Raw genomic sequence first — 18,591 nt, 5'->3', positions numbered from 1 at the left:
GGCTATTGTCCGCTGTGACAAGGTGGACTGGGGATACGTTATTTACGAAGAATTCTGCCAGATGGTGATAAAGAAAGATGGCCGGGTGCAGGCCTATGCTATGCAGATTGTTAAAATCATTGAGTTCCTCAATGTGGAACTAGGTGAAGGTAAACCGCTGCCAATCTCCACTATTCTTGACTCCGAGTCCATGATCGAAAAACTGGAGAAAACGATCAAACCCAAGTCCTCAAGAACGAAGTCGTCCAAGGGAGCCAGTTCCTCGGCTCCGGGTGAGGAGGAAACCAAGAAGAAGAAACCGGCAAGAAAGGCAGTTGAAGCCGAAGCCCCACCAGAACCGAAGAGGAGAAAAAAGGTAGCTGCGAAGAAAAGTTCAAAGAAACCGGCGGACTCCGAGAAAACGCTTTCCTCGGATAATCCACCAGAAAGAACCGCAGACGTCTTTCAACCCACTCCCATCAACACTGTCATTCCCGTTCCTGTCCCATCCAATTCTCCAAGGCAAACCAAATCTTCGGGGAGCCAAGAAAACCAGTCCGAGGAGGAAGCAGAGGTAAGCATTCACTCTGAAACCTCCAAGTCACCAAGTAAACGAGTTGAAGAGGTATTAGTCAATGTGGGCTTGAATACCTCAGAAGCAATTGATAATGTGGTCCAAGAGATCACAAAGGAAACCGAAGAGGACGATGTTTCAAGTCGTCGGAAGCCAGTTGATCAGGTTGAGATACCTGATCAGACAGAAATTCAACCGGCCGAAGAAGCGGCCAATACAACAGAGATTACACCTCCGGCTCAAGAGGGAAATTTTGAAGAACATGAACCTTCCGGTTCCGCAGGGGGCAAGACAGCTCTAGAAAACCAGTCAGCCACAATACCTGAAGTTTCTATTCAGGTCAACAAAGACAAAGGGGTCCTTATTGAAGACTCAACCGCAACCGGACAAGGTACGCTGCAAACCAGTCCTCAACAAGAAACCATAACCGGAGACGAGGTCCTCTTCACCGCAGAACAAGAAGATGAGATCTTCGAGGAACTTATTCGAGACATGAACAAAGGTGCGAATGATGCGTTAGCTCCATACCTCTTGTGGGTGAAGCTCAGATGTGAAACGAAATTATCCGACATGGCTCCAGGTCTGAACGGTAATAAGCATTGGGACAGGCTCATCAAGCTAGAAGAGAGGGCACTTCAGTTAGCTAACACCAACCTCATTCAACCTGCTTTTAGCAAAACTGCAGTAATCCTTGAAAACGCTCGGTTACAGGCAGTGGAGAATGCCTTTCAAGAAACTAAAGGATCGACGCTAAACCCGATTGAAATGAGAATGGCCGAACGGTTTATTGCGGTGCGAGAACAGCTTGTACAAAATCTTGATCGTTTTGACATGCAGTGGAGGAAAGGTTGCCAACGCCAACTCAACAATGCCGAATTATATCAAAGTAAGCCATTCTATATAGGCGGAGAGACATCCGGAACCACTAAAAACCTGGAACAAGAATCCTCTCAACTGGTCAAAGCTCCGGAAATTGATCAAATGAGGCAAGCGGTGGTTGAAACAGTTGACTCATGCCTTGGAAATTTTAAAACTGTAACCGACGAAAGAATTGCAACGGCTGAAGATAACCTGTCAAACTCTATAAGGACCATGATGGACACAGCTATGCAGACCTCAGTTAAAACCATGATTGCCGAGTCCGTCCAAGCTGCAACCGCTCCATTACTAGACATGCTGCAGGCAATGGCCATCCAAATTGAGGACATGTCCAAAGCTCAGGTCAGTACAACCCAAACACAAATAGAATCGGACGCTGAAACCGCCAAGAAACTGCACGAGGAAGAAATTGAAAGGGTCCGATTGCAGAAGGAGATTGAAGAAAGAGATTTTGAACTCGCTCAAAAGTTTACCGAGGAGGAACAGGCCAACATCCAGGAACTTCCACTGGTTCAATCGTCCCACTCAATGGATACACGGAATAAGAAGAAACGAAGCGCAGTTAAGAACGTGATCAAGCGGGCAGAACAAAGAGCAGTGGTACCGGTCGTGATAAATGCGCAACCGCTTGATGAATAAGAAGAAGAAGATGCTGAGGAACTTAACCGGCGAAAGAGAAGGGCAACCGCAGGCTCACCCTCAACTCCAAGCTTCAGACCTTCTAATGCTCCACCGCCTCCACCACCAAAACCGGTTTGCGCCAATTTTGGGTTCAAGAAAAGGGGTACCGGCCACTCAAGTGTCTGGGCCGGAGTGCTGATTGATGCTGAACGTCGTGATAGAGAATGGAAGGCAAGGGAAGACGAGGAAAGAAGACGGTTGGAGAAGGAACTTGAAAAAGAAAAAGAGCTTCACAAGGGGGGACCATCCAAGCCCTAAATCTCTCTTTATTTACCTCAAAAACAATTATGTCTAATTATGTTCTTGAACTTGGTTACTGCACTACACTTTTCTGATAGTTTTCACATATTTGCTAGAAAAACATATGTTTTTGAAACATCTTCTTCAAAAAAAAAAAAAAAAACAATCAAAACACATGATTTTTAAAACCGTCCACTCGTTACAAGTTTTGAATATTTATTCTAAATAATCAAAAAGGAAGAAATTGATAGAAAAATTAAGTAAGTTAATTTTCAAAACCGGCCACTCGTTACAAGTTTTGAATATTTATTCTAAATAATCAAAAAGGGAGAAATTGATAGAAAAATTAAGTAAGTTAATTTTCAAAACCGGCCAGACAAACTAAACAGTTGCTAACTTTCATGTGCAGGTACAGATCAAAATCGTATGAACCGGTTGGGGGCATCAAAAACCGGTTGCTGTTATACTTCAAAGGAAGCAATCTCAAGTAATCAAGTTAAAGATCAGAGGAACTGGTTTTACTTTCTCAAAGCAACCGGTTAGCAAAATCAAAGGCTTACGTACCAACCGGAGCATACTGCACAAGACACAGAAACCGGAAAACTCAACTTCAAGAGTGACGTACCATGACGAAAGAAACGTGTCTTGAAAGAATAAAAGAAGATCGGATCCGATCGGAAGCATGCGAGGAAAGCTATGATGCTTTATTGATCCGAAGTTGACAACCGGAGGTGCATGACCAACACGTGTCCAAATCTGAAAACCGGCTATGTCATCTTTTGCTCAGAACTGCCTGCATGACTGCCAGGTGTTGAGGAAAGTGAAGCGTGCAAGCAACCTCTCTGCACCAGGCGTGATAACGATTAACCAATCCAAAGGAGAGAGAAGAAAAGTGACCGTTGGCTCTTCTCAGCTATAAAAGGAAGGCGAGACGCCTTCTTTTTCTGCATCATCAGTTCTGAAAATTGTAGATTACGAATTACGAAAAGCATTAAGTTCTAGAGAGATAAAGTCCTATACTGTAAAACCGGTGTGTCTAAAACCGGAAGCTCTTTGTGTGTTGTTGTGTTGAGTTGTTGTATTACATCAAAGAGTGAGTTTGGTGTAACCGGCGAGTAGCGAAGTTGGGCTCGACCGGTAGTATTGTTGTAACTCTAAGAGTTATTGGAAATCCTTCTCATAACCTGAGAAGAAGGGGTGACGTAGTAGGGTTTACTCCGAACATCCATAAACAAATCTTTTGTCTCGTGTTCTTTCGTTGCTTTCATTATCTAAACTCAAACCAATCATACTCCTAAAACCGGTCACTCACATCCATAAAACCGACTCCTCCTAAAACATCATCTAAAGTCGCAAACGTTGCTTCAACCTGAAACAGACATTTCCGCCCTTGAATCCGGTTCAAGAGTCTGTGACAGTTTGTGCAGTGCTGAGAACGGTTTTAGTCTCTAACCGGACTATCACCAAAGTGGTGTGTGTGTTGTAAGCGGCCACCCTTCTTGAAACCGGAAACACCCCGGTCCTCCAAGGGCGTCCCCGATCCTAACACAAAGTAAAAAAGAAACACAACACATGATTTATGGATGTTTGGAGATAAAGCTCATACGTCACCCCTTCTTCTCAACTTTGAGAAGGATATTCACTCGAAATATTCAAACAATTTACAGTACGTACGTCGAACACTCGAGGCTTATTTACTACTCATTTTTGACTTCTTACTATGCTCACTCAGTTGAACAGAAATAGATTTTGTCAACTTACAACACTCACTACTCACACAGAATAGATGAACTTTTAATACACATAAAATTCTAACACACACAGATTTGAAAGCTTAAGCAATATGTGACCATGAGCAGGTTTGAATTTTTGAACAAATGTTATCGCAAAGGTGGTTCGAGAGTTCTTGCAAAGTTGTTCAAAAGGTTTCAAGGTTGTTTATCTAGTTGAGCTGAGTTCTCTTAAATAGGAATATGACAACGGTAATATTCTTCTTCTTCAACAGATAAATTTCCTTGATAGTACATCGTTTCTTAGATCTGATTGGTTGAGGATCGTTGTAGTACATTCTTGGGATATCCTTGTTTGATAATAAGTCAACATGGCCATTAACTGAGTTAAATGATTTCCGAGGAGCAGATCATCATGTAGATATGTTTTTTAATGATTTGGTATCTGGAATGGTGTGACAAATATCTGCTCCAAATAGACTATATTGGACTTATACTAAAATGGTAGTATGATCTTCCTTTAGCAGGCTTCTGCTTCCCCAAAGGTTTCATCAGACTTATATTAAAATGGAAATAATACAGTCTGATCATGTGAAGGTTCTCTTTTGTAATTGCCAAAATTATTCTGCCTAGCATTAAAAAGGAAACTGCCGACTGCTCTTAGTATAAGTCTGTCTTAGCATAAAACCGATTCCACCTCTTGGATTTGACCGGTTAAAATACCGATCATATTAACGAATTAGCCCTTTGTAAATAACCGATCAGTTACCGTTGCATGGATACTGCCGGTTCCGCTTCCTAGGGAAAAACCGGTCAAATTATCGATTCCGTGTCATGTATAAGAACCGAAGATTTTTACCGAATAAACTATTAGACAAACTACCGGTTGTGCCATCTTTATAAAACCGAAGATATTACTAGTTATACAGCTGGTCAGTTTACCGATTCTTTTCCTTGACACAAAACTGATAAGTTTACTGATCATGTTGTTGAGCGGTAAAGCCGTTTTCCACTACCAAACCGATCCACTACCGGTTCCATTTCTTGTATAGATAAGCGAATATAAAGGCGATCAGATAAGACTGATTTGCGCCGTCTTTAAAACACCGGTCAATCAGGCTGAGCGGTAAAGCTGATTTTTCATTGCCGAACCGAACAAATAAAAGGTTGCTCCTCTTTGGTAGATAACAAATCATAATGCCGATTTGTAAAACTGAAGGTGTAAACTACCGGTTGCGATTTTATTGATTCCTACATTTCCAGTTTTGATAGAAACCAAACTCTTTGCTTTCCGGTTTCTTTTTATCTTGCACAAATGATGAATTTGGTTAAATTCTTTAGATAATTAATTACATACTAATTAATTATCTAATTTATCTAACAATTTCTCCCTTTTCGATAATTTAATTGAAATATTCAAAACCTTATAATTGTTGGCCGCTTAAGTTAATTTGATTTCTAAAAATTTCTCCCTCATTGATATTTTAGAATAAATTATCAAAGCTAGTTTGTATTTATGAAAAACATTTCTTGCAATTTCTCCCTTTTTAATTGTTTTAACACTTAAAATTATCAAAACCAGTGTTAAAAAGAAATTTATCATGAAGCATTCTTGTTTGATAAACATAATAAGTAGAGTTAGTAAAACATAAACCATAATGTTTCAATCCCAAAGGTACATAAAGTAAAGATATAAGAATAAAAGATGGAAGGAAGAGTATGATTTAGTGTCTCCCTCTTTTGATCTTTGAGAGCGTGTGTGTGAGATCATCTTTTTCCTGTTGACCGCCAGTGTTCGGTTCAGCATTGTGATCAGTCGATCTCCCACCACCACTTCAGATTCTCCAGTTTGACCAGGCACTTTGTGGAACAACTTTTAGAGGGGGTGCTTCCAATTGAGGCTGAAATATGGAAAGTCTGTAACTTCGAATCAACGGTATTTTATCCTCTTCTTCATCATCTTCCAGTTTTTCATTCTCCGGTTTTTCAGCCTCTAGTTGTGCATCCACCGGTTGTTTAGTTTCCGTTGCCTTAAACTTTTTGGATCTCTTTAGTTTAACCTCCCTAGTCATCTTAGCAGTAGGAGCAGGTACGGTGGTTTCATTTTTATTGAGTTATTCCTAAAGCTATCGAGCAACCTCTTCATTGGCCTTTTTAGTGGCCTTCGCATTCTCATCTTCCTCTTCTTGAATTCGACGGGCAACCTTTTCATGCTCCCTTAACTTTTCAGCATCAACAACACTTTGAGACTTAACCAGCTCATAGAGCTATGATGACATGATTTTAACGGATGAAAGCATTTTAGAGACAATAGACTTTATCTGGCCTACTTCCTACCACACTTTTTCCAATTTCTGATCATGAGACTTAGATGAAGAAGCTTTCTCTGCTATTTGGGCTTCCGTGGATGCTTTCCATGGGGCTGGAATGTTGAACTGAGAGCACGAGATTGGATAGGAAATACCCTGTGAGAGCTGACTTGAAGAGAACGTTCTGTGCAAGCCAGTCTTTCAACGCTGTTATCCCTTGTCTTGGAATTATGGTCAGAAGACTTACCCGATAGAGATTTGGTAGTTTCTTTTCCGGTAAGTGATGGGTTAAAGTTGACAGTATTCTTCCCGTCTTTATCCTTGGATTCATTATCAGTTGATCCCAGTGAACCAGAGTTATGTTCTTCCTCTGATTCGATTCTACGTTGTTTAGATATTTCATTATACCTCTGTTTTCCCAGTCCAATGTAGTTTTCTTTGACACATGGGCCTTTGACATCATATTTGTCGAATAATTCTCTGTTAGGTCAAATTATTTTGACCATATGTTGAAATAGTATGACTATTGGAATTTTGATGATGAAATGATGAATGGATTATATATATGTCTAACTGTTCTTGATGTAGGTGTATTGAAATCAGATTTCATTAGACTTGGTTCTAATGAGGCTCATTAGATTGATTTGGTATTAGATGTGTGAAGTTAGACGTACAGTCTAATAGATCTCGTAATTAGACGTGCAGTCTAACTCGTGGAGTTAGACGTGTAGTCTAATAGATCTCGTAATTAGACGTGCAGTCTAACTCGTGGAGTTAGACGTGCAATCTAATAGATCTCGTAATTAGACGTGTATTCTAACTTGTAGAGTTAGACGTGTAGTCTAATAGATCTCGTAATTAGACGTGCAGTCTAACTCGTGGAGTTAGACGTGCACTCTAATGGATCTCGTAATTAGACGTGCAGTCTAACTCGTGGAGTTAGACGTGCAGTCTAATGGATCTCGTAATTAGACGTGCAGTCTAACTCGTGGAGTTAGACGTGCAGTCTAATGGATCTCGAAATTAGACGTGTAGTCTAACTCAGCGGAGTTAGATGTGCAGTCTAATAGATCTCGTAATTAGATGTGCAGTTTAACTCGTGGAGTTAGACGTGCAGTCTAATGGATCTCGTAATTAGACGTGCAGTCTAACTCGTTGAGTTAGACGTACAGTCTAATGGATCTCGTAATTAGACGTGCAGTCTAACTCGTGGAGTTAGACGTGCAGTCTAATGGATCTCGAAATTAGACGTGTAGTCTAACTCAAAGGAGTTAGACGTGCAGTCTAATGGATTGTGAAAGTTAGACGTATAGTCTAACACCTTCAGATTAGTCTGAAGTGGAATGAAATTAGACGTGCTGTCTAATATAAAGAGAAAGTTAGACGTGCAGTCTAACTCCTTCAGATTAGTGTGAAGTGATTGTAATTAGAAATAAGTCTAATCCCATTAGACCAGGTGGTCTAATGGATTCTATTATTAGACGGGGACGTTTGATTCCATTAGACGAGGTCGTCTAATTGAAATGCGTCTAATTATTTTGCTTAAGCCATTGCTTGAAGTTAGCACCCATCTACCCACGTGCTATAGCTGTTAACTACTTCTACTCCACGTTCTTGTGAAGATCATGTTGGGTCAAATTATTTTGACTAAGTGTTGAAATAATTTGACTATTGTGATTTTGATGATGAAATGATTTATGCGTTTTGATGCAGGTGTATCGAAATCAGATTTCATAAGACTTGGCTCTAATGAGATTCATTAGACCAATTTGGCATTAGATACACAGAGTTAGACGTGCAGTCTAACTAGCGAAATCAGATGTGTAGTCTAACCAAGCGGTGTTAGACGTGCAGTCTAACTAGAGGAATTAGACGTGTAGTCTAACTCAACGGAGATTGACGTACAGTCTAATAGACTCCGTAATTAGACGTATAGTCTAACTCGTGGAGTTAGACGTGCAGTCTAATGAATTCGGAATTAGACGTGCAGTCTAACTCGCAGAGTTAGACGTGCAGTTTAATGAATTTGGAATTAGACGTGCAATCTATCTCGTGGAGTTAGACGTGCAGTCTAATGAATTCAGAATTAGACGTGCAGTCTAACTCGCGGAGTTAGACGTGTAGTCTAATGAATTCGTAATTAGACGTGCAGTCTAACTTGTGGACTTAGACGTGCAGTCTAATGAATTCCGAAATAGACGTGCAGTCTAACTCGTGGAGTTAGATGTGCAGTCTAATGAATTCGGAATTAGACGTGCAGTCTAATGGAACTCGTAATTAGACGTGTAGTCTAATGTATTGTGAAAGTTAGATGTGTAGTCTAACTCCTTTAGACAAGTCTGAAGTAGAACCGTAATTAGACGTGCAATCTAACTCGTGGAGTTAGACGTGCAGTCTAATAGAAACTGAAAGTTAGACGTGTAGTCTAACTCCTTCAGACAAGTCTGAAGTAGAACTGGAATTAGACGTGTAGTCTAACTCGTGGAGTTAGACGTGCAGTCTAATGGTTTGTGAAAGATTAGACGTGAAGTCTAATTGGTGAAAGTTAGACGTTTAGTCTAACTCCTTCAGATTAGTCTGAAGTGATTGTAATTAGACGTAAGTCTAATCCCATTAGACCAGGTGGTCTAATGGATTCTGTTTTTAGACGGGGACATTTGATTTCATTAGACGAGGTCGTCTAATTGAAATACGTCTAATGCTATGCTTAAGTAGTATGCCTGAAGCTAGCACCCGCCTACCCACGTGCTATAGCTGTATCTATTCCTGTTCCACTTTCTTGTGAAGATCAATACAATAGCTATACGCAACGAACCAACAAATGCCACGTAAGAGAATTTCCCTTACATTACTTGTTTTGCAAGTACATCTCTAATGGAATATTCAACGCACTACTAGTTGGTGTACGACCACGATCCCTATACTTAGAACCTGCTGTGTATTATGGAGGCTTTCCAATGGAAGAGTGCCACGTATCATTCAAAAGATTCGACCGTTAGTCTTTGTCCAATATTTATCATATCTCAAGGACAACGGACAACCTCTCGAACTCTCGGCAACTCTACAATTTCTCGATCATCTTACTTACTGAAACTACTGAGAAATCTACTCTTTGAATATTCATACTATGAGCTGCTTTCCTAATTGTACTGTGTGTTAATCAGAGAGAGTTAGAATCAAAGCATCCTTTAGCTGAGTGATATTTTTCATCTTGTAAGTTGAACAGAGCGTGTTCTGTTCAACAGTGAGCTAAGTGTGTGCAAATTGTATTTGATTCGAATCATATTATAGTGAATTCTTCCGGCGGTTGGAAGAAGGGGTGACGTAGGAGAGTTTGCTCTGAACATCCATAAACAAATTGCTGTGTTGTTCCTTTCTGTCATATTCTCATTTTTCATCTTAAGCTTCAAATCCAAGTAAACATTCCGCACTTGATTCTGTTTAAAGTGTTTACAAGGGTTTGCGTAGATTAGAAAGTGAATTAAATCCCTAACAAGATTTCTTTCAAACCGTTTTTCATAAGCCTTCATTAATCGCCAGACCCCGTCTCTATTGATAAAGCCGATCCTATCATTCTCGTTCTTCGAAGGTTGTCCAGGTAGGCTTAGATGATTGACCCTTTTCAAAAAATGGCTTCACGATTTCAACAGTTTGAATTTTACCCTAGGTAGTATGCCATTCTTCAACCGGTGTAGATTTCGGAATTTCCTCAACCGTTATAGGCATTTCTTCAATCTTGGAGATAGTGACAAGCAGGTCCTCCATAACAGCCTTTAGCAATTCAAGTACATTAATATTTACCCTTGTCGTGGCCCCATTTAGATTGAGATGCTTTTCCCGTTGCTCATCGATTGGCAACAACACCTTTCTTCTAGCATTTGCTTCAAGAAGCTTGCTTTTTGTCAAGGCTTCGGGAACTGATGAAGTCTTTGTTAAAGAGAAAATCACCTGTTCTAAGGATAGTAGGGCTGACCATTTTCTTTTCTTCCGGAACCTCAGGATGTACCTCACTGAAACTCACTTCCAGCCTTGCGTTTGCCCACGCATAGAATAGGTCGATAGTTTCACTCGCTTTTTCTTTAACCTCCTTAAGAATGAGGTTAACAATTTTTTCATCCTCTTCATCATCTTTGTGAGTCTCCGGTATTTCATCAATGTTTGGAACAACCGTTCCTACTGTCTTCTCATTTAAAATCAGATTATCCTCGTTTTTGATCGGGATCATCTCCTGATTTCCTTCATTTGTTTGACCAGTAACATCCTTTCCTAGATGACCGGTTTCTGGATTAGTGGACCGATCAGTTTCAATCACCTGTCCTACTTCTACAACAATATATGTCCAGTCGGTCTCAACTATCCGATCAGTCTTAACAACAACATTTAACCGATCGGTTTCAGCCATCCGATTAGTTTCAACAACAACTTGGTGTATAATCTCGGATACTACCGATTGAGCTTCTAAAACCGCAATACCAATCAGAGTATTAGGAGGTACTGAAACTTCCTTCTGAACAACAGTATTGACATTAACAGGAGGTGGAGTTGGAATGTTTACCTCAAGTTGACATTTCTCTTGTCCTTAGGGAATCTCATCGGTGTTCTTCAGTTTTTCCTTTGCAAGGTTGCTAACGCTGGCGGTTGATTCGGCAGCAATTTGAAGTTTTTGAAATGATTCCATTCGATCGACTATTTTGGGGAGTCTAGAACCGGTATTGGTCTCTTCTCTGGAAGCTCCATCGCTAACCGATTTCTTGTTAGGTCCCGCAGACATGAATCCTCTTGCTTTACTAGACCTAACAAAGTATCTCCCTATGCTAGCAGAGGTTAAGATTTTGCTGTGAGGAAGAAGAGTACCTGGATCGGTAGGAATGTTCAGTTGAGTGAGCATCTTGCCGATCTGCATCGCATAGCCAAGACTCTTGGTGGACTTATGAGTGACCATTTCACATAGAATGCCGAAGAGAATGAGCCCCCAGTTAATTCGGTCGCCTCTCACGATAGCACCCATCATGTCAAACTTTGATCGAGTGAGATTGTTAAAGTTTCTCCCTTTTTCCTGAATCACTTTAGACTTTATATCACATAAAACCCGGTACTCGCACTTCAAGGAATTATTCTTCCCGTTGAACTGTACTGACATATCGGTGTTGGAGAGTATCATCTAGAGCTTGGATGTTGAAGTGTTGAATAGTTCCTTATAGAAGTCCTAGCCCCTCGTTAAAAGTTTTAAAACCTCGTCGAATAAGCTTTCAGAGATAGTGAGATCTACCTCGTTTACCTTGGACTTGATAGTACCGTCTATTAACTTTGCAGTGTCGAAGAACTCAAGTACGACCTCCTAATAATAGAACGTTGGTCCGTCCATAAAATGTCTCATTCCAGACTCCTCGATCAATTGGATTAGCTTCCGCTCGATAGATCTTGAGTTACTAATGCATTCGAAGTTAACCCGCACAATTTGGTTAAATAGAGCATTATCGCCTCCCATGATGACTTTTTAGGTTTAGCGAGGAAGATAAAGAATATGATTTCTAGAGAGAGATTAGAGCAAGAAATAAACTAGGGTTTTACAAAGAGGATATGATCCTAAAATCCGGCATGTCTTCTTTATATATGGGACATATTGTGCCGGTTAAGTTTTATTTTCAAAGTGGGTAATGAACCGTAACCTTTTGACGTGTGACCCTATGTTCCCCAAAATCGGAAAAAATGACGCTCTTTCTGATTGTGGATCATTTTCCAATATAAAAGTAACTATTTATCCTTAATTAATGTTATTAAAGATATATCATGTATTAACTGCATCTTAAATAACCGCTTTAAACGTGCCGATTTAAAGACATTTAAGGACAACAAATATGAAATGCAAGTTTTGTTTTAGAATATAGCTTCATTTAATAAAAATACCGATTTAAGAAGATAACCGGTTTTTGCAGCAAAATAACCAGTTTACATTGAGACTTAGGCTAAAACAACTTAAGGAAACTTAAATGTCCTTAATTCTATCTCTTTTGATTTCCGCTGCCTCTATCCTATGAATCCAGATTTCGACCTTTTGTTTGGTCAGAATGTTGGATAATCTAACAAAAGTTCCCGGTCCGAGATTGACATTGAGGGAAAGAAGAAGACTACTAATTTGAGGAATGTAACCGATTATCGGTCGAGGAGAGGTCGTCATTTTGTTAAGGTTCTTGAAAATGACTTGAGACCAGTTGATCGGAGTGACACAGACTATGGCGATCATCATTTCGAAGATCTTCTTGGTATAGAAGTGAGTAGATTATTTTTCCAGGATGCTTCTTCCGACAATGTCACTAAGGATCTGGATGTGATGACATAGCCTGGATTTGATTCCATGCATTTCTACCGGAATTTCAAAGTTTGAGAAGATAAAAGGCCATCTCTTGGATGACATTATATGGGGAAGGAGGGAAATCGGAAAAGCCTTCGGTGGGTAGATCGAAAAATTGACCGAAGTCTTCTTCTCCAACCGTGATGAATTCTCCTCTAACCCTTGATACGATAGAACCATTACTAGCCTGGAGTTTGAGAAAAACTCGATGACTTCTTCTTCAAGGATCCTTCGAGATCCTTCAAGAAATTTCCGCTGCCCAGTGCTTTCTAGGGGCTAAAACACAACTTCGCAAGTTTCATGGTCGTCAAGAGTCAGGACTGATTCGAAGTCGACAATGAGAGAGGTACGAGCAGATGCTAGACTCATTTTGAAGGATAAATTTAGAAGAGAGAGTTTTTAGATTTTGGATGAATCTGATGAAGACTTTTTGTGATTTATTCTTAGATAAGTCATTTTTTAAATAAGCATAAGAAACTGATTGATACTTATCCAAATTGATCTAGCTGTTATAATGGTCATTGAAGGGACATGACTTTTTACGTTACCCGAGGAGTTACGTTTTGAGATTTGAGCAGGAATTGATTTGATAAGATAGCATTTTAAAGAATATTTTCAAAAGCTTCATAAGAGTAGCTGACCGGTCTAAGTGACCGATCAATTATTTAGGCGAAAAACCGAACCGATCGGTTTAATGAGAAGCGACTGCTTCTCACGAGAGTGTGCCCAGATTTCATGAGAAAAAAAAATCATAAATGGAAGTTGGATTTCGTACTTAATTTTTACGATTTCATTAATAAAATATTTAAATAAAGACATTTGCACAACTGGTTCATGAAACAAAATGACCGGTTTGCCTTTCAAAGAAAATGTTTGACATATTTTGGATCATGATACTACTGGCTTAGGGACCTGAACTTCATCTCTTTTCTGATTCTTGCTCTTTCCACCCTTTCATTATATGCATACACTCTTTCTTTTTTGAGAAGTTGGGATGGGTGAAGAATAACTCCATAACCGAGATAGAGATCAATGTCAAAGAAGAGACCACAAAGCTGTGGTGCATAACCTATCGTCTTTTCGTCTGAAGAGTTTAATTTCTTTAGATTGTCAAAGATTAATTTTGCCCAATTTATAGGAATACCCTCTGTAAAGGCAATCATCATCTCCAAGGTCTTTTTGGAGTAAAGATTGGTAGATTCCTTGACAAGAATGCTTTTCCCAATAATCTCACTTAAGATCTGGAATTCGGATTGTAGGGTCGATTTTGCTTTGTGAGTTTTGATTAGTTTGAAAGAGTGATAGAAGTAATGAAGCATCTTATTTATGACTTCACTAGAAAAGGATAAGTTAGAGAAGCCTTCGATTGGGAGCTCGCAACTTCGTGCGAAGTCCTTTTCACAAAATACGAATTGCGTGCCTTAACATATGGCCATGATAAGATCTTCACGAATCACCTTGGCTGTCTTGAAAAATTCAAAAACATCCTCGTTTTTCATAGAGTAACGGTCTTCGAGTAATGGTCTTAAACCAGTTGTTTCAAGGGATTTAAACATGGAGGAGATCACTTCATCTCTACATAATAGAACTGATTCAAAGTCTACAAGGAGGATGTTGTTGAAAATGGTTGGATTCATCTATTGAGGAAGAAAGTTATATTTTGTAAGCTTTGAGATGTGAGATATTTGGTATTTTGAAAGCATCATTATATAGAAGAAAGGAATCTTGGGATACTGTTGGATAATAAGGGATTTCATCTAATGGACATGTAAATGTATCCGTTTATTTCTAGAAATATGATTATTACTAGGATGTTAGTCTTTCTTTTTTGAACAATGATAGACATAGGTCTTCACGTTATTTGAGGAATGATTGTTTACTTTTTCACAAGGAATATGTTCAGACAAATACTAATAAACGCTGGACAACTGTCCCATTTTGAAAGAGAAATGAAACTACCAATATTTCCATGTACAAAACCGGTCGACTATCTATAAAATCAGTATTAGTGAGATCGATTATAGCCGGAAATTTGATCGGGCGGTAATTGTTCAATTAGAAATAGCCAATCGGTTTACCGATTTACTTAAGAAGTTTGGTTTTACATTTGTTTTCGGTAGAATGATTTTACCGGTTTCAAGAGGAGGCATCTATCCGGTTTTATCTGTCTGAGGCCTTTTCCTTTTAGATTTATGCACATACAAAATACATGTAAGTGTCCGACCGTTTTTGAAAAAATACTGAAATTTTAGAGAGCCGATCGGTTTTATAAAAATACCGAAATCATGGTTTTCTACTAAGATGATATTTTTGAGAAGTGGGAGCTTCTCCCTAAGATCATGCACGATTTTTTTTTTATGAATATAAAATAATTTTGTTTTTGAGGGAATTTCTCCTTAAATGCATGCCAGTATTTCAAGAGAAAAGTTTATTCAATAACAGCAAGACCCAGAATATTTCTAAAGTGAGTAAACTTAGCCTCCTGGAGTGACTTGGTGAAGATATCGACCACTTGTTGCTCGGTTGATACATATTCTAGTCGAATATGTTTCTTTGCTACATGCTCTCGGATGAAGTGATGTCGGATATCAATATGTTTTGTCCTTGAGTGCAACACCGGATTGTATGTGATTGTAATGACACTAGTGTTATCATATATTGGGGACTCCTCATCTGTAATGCCAAAATCCCTCAGTTATTATTGGATCTAGAGAAGTTGAGCACAACAGATACCGGCTACAATGTACTCAATTTTTTATGTTGAGGTTGCAACGAATGTCTACTTCTTATTGTACCAGGATACGAGCTGATCAACTAAGAACTGGAAAGTCCTGCTAGTACTCTCTCGGTCTACCTTACATCCTGTGTAATCTGCATCAGAGTAACTCGTTAAATTGAAACTGGAATCCTTTGGATACCACATTCCCACATCTTGAGTTCCCTTAAAATATTTTTGAATTCTTTTAGCAGTAACGTAATGATATTGTGTAGGATTAGACTTAAATCTCCCGTAGACTCCAACAACAAATAAAATGTTCGGCCGACTTGCTATTAAGTAGGGGAGTCAATGATCCCACAATAGGCTGTGATGTCAACACTTTGACCATATTTGTTTTTATCTAGCTTAATCGATGAACTCATCGGGGTTGCAGCAGTAGAACAACTTTCCATGTCAAACTTTTTTAGTAGTTCTTTTGTATATTTGGCTTGATTGATGAAAGTTCCTCCTTCGATCTGCCGAACCTGAAGACCTAGGAAGAAACTCAAGTCTCCCATCATACTCATTTCAAATTTGTCAGTCATTATTTTTGAGAATTTATCACATAACTTTGGATTAGTTGAGCCGAAAATGATATCATCAACATAGATCTGTACAAGTAATATGTGCTCATTTTTCTCAAATTTGAATAGAGTCTTATCTACCGATCCTATGGTAAAATCATGATTAAATAAAAATTTTGTTAATGTATCATACCATACTCTAGGAGTTTTTTTAAGACTATAAAGCGCTTTGTCTAACCCATCATGACTAATTAAAGCAATATTTTTAAAACCAGGAGGTTGTTCAACGTATACCTCTTCATTTAAGTCACCGTTAAGGAAAGAACTTTTAATATCCATTTGAAAAACTTTGATGTTTTTGAAAGCATCAAATGCTAGAAAGATTCTAATCGTCTCTAGTTTGGCAACATGAGAAAATGATTCTTTAAAATCTATACATTCTTCCTATTTATATCATTGGGCCACTAGTCTAGCCTTATTCCTCGTGACCAACCCGTTCTCATTGAGTTTATTTCGAAATACCCATCTAGTTCTAATGACAGATTGATTACCTGGTTTTTGAACTAGATGCCAGACTTTGTTTCTCTCAAACTGGTTTAGTTCCTCTTTCATTGCTAAAATCCAATCGGGATCCAACAATGCTTCATCCACCTTTTCGGTTCAATCTGTGAGATAAATGCAAAGTTTGCATATTCTTCTAATAGTTGATGCCTAGTTCTGATGGGTGCATAGGGGTCACCTATAATTAGCTCAGGAGGATGATCTTTGTTCCTCTTAATGTTCGGTCCTCAAATGCTTTATGACCGACCGATTATTTGATCAAGGTTAGACAGACCGGTAAGCTGATCAATGTCAGTCCGACCGGTTTCCTCGGCAGTTTCTGAGGTGTCAACTTCAGCGTCATTAACCGTCTGGTCATAAACAAATCGTCTGTAGACCGGAACCTCATCTTCACTATCAGATTGAATATTTAAATTTTCCAATCTGTTAGATAGATCAATGGGTGATGAAGTATTACTTTAAATAGATTCGTCAAATACGACATGAGATGATTCTTCAACAATAAGAGTTCTATTGTTATAAACTCTATATGCTTTACTAACTTCAGAATATCCTAACATGATACCAACAACTAATTTAACGTCAAAAGTGGTCAAATAATTTTTGTCATTGTTATGGATGTAACACTTACAACCAAAGATCATAAAATACCGAATATTAGGAACTTTGTCATGATATACTTTAAAGGGAGTTTTGTTAAGACATTTTTTTATCATGGACCGATTTTGAGTATAACATATAGTATTAATAGCCTCTGCCCAAAATTTTTGAGCAACTCCGAATCGACTATCATGGATCTTGCAGCTTCCTTGAGGGTTCGGTTTCTCCTCTCGGCTAGTCTATTTTGTTGAGGGGTTCTTGCACTAGACAACTCGTGTCTAATATCAGAATCCTCAAGATATGCATTTAAGATCCTATTAGTGAATTCGGTTCTCTATCACTTCTGATTTTGTTAATACATACACATTTTTCGTTTTGTACTCCTTTAAGCATCTTAATCAGATTTGGTGTAGCTTGATTTTTGAAAGCTAAGAAGATAACCCAAGTATATTTAGAATAATCATCTATAATTACACGAGTATAGTTCATTCCTCCTAGGTTGGTTACCTTAATAGGTCCGAAAAAGATCCATGTGAAGTAATTCTAAGCATCTGCTGGATTGAATGTTTCCCTTACTTTTAAAAGTAGATTTAATTTTTTACTCATTTGACATGCAGAACATGTTTTATCTTTTGAAAACTTCATGTTAGGAATACCTTGAACTAGTTCCTTAGTGCAAATTAGTTGATTGCCTTAAAGTTCAAATGATTTAATCTTTTATGCCAAAGCCAGTTTTGATCCAATCATGCATACAGATTTAGAACATTTAACTTTCCAATCTACTTTATAAATGTTTCATATCCTATGCCTTGTTAATAAAGTACTGCCCTATTGATTCTTAACTAAACATTCTTGTTTGTAAAATTTGACTGTGTATCCTATGTCACACATTTGACTAATGCTAAGCAGGTTAAAATATAGATTTTCAATAAGTAATACATTATTTATAGTTAGGTTTCCATGGACAATCTTACCCACGCCCACAGCCTTATCCTTAGAGTTATCACCCAAGATGATCTTTAAACCGAATTCTTTCATAATATCAGCTAACAACTTGCCGTTTCCTGTCATTTGACTTAAGCATCCTCTGTCCAAATACCATTCCGAGTCCTCCAAGCGCTTAATTTGTTTTTCCTGCAAAATATAGCTATTTAATTGGGTCTACGATTAATTAGTCCCTTGGGAATTTGTACTCGAATTAATTGAATAATTCTCCATGTAATTGTCTTAATAGTTCTACTTGTATCAGGCTTAACATCTCTCTGTCTGCCTTTGAATACCTCATTGTGTTGTGGTGATGATCTTTGATGAACCTTTGGTGACCTCTTATCGTGTTCTTGCTTGACCGACTAGTTGGCTTTCCTTCTCTTAGGGTTAAGCCATCGCGACTTGTCGGTTGGTCCT

This window comes from Impatiens glandulifera, unplaced genomic scaffold, assembly GCF_907164915.1.
Source record: "Impatiens glandulifera unplaced genomic scaffold, dImpGla2.1, whole genome shotgun sequence".
Classification (NCBI taxonomy): domain Eukaryota; kingdom Viridiplantae; phylum Streptophyta; class Magnoliopsida; order Ericales; family Balsaminaceae; genus Impatiens; species Impatiens glandulifera.
This window is presented reverse-complemented; position numbering follows the sequence as displayed.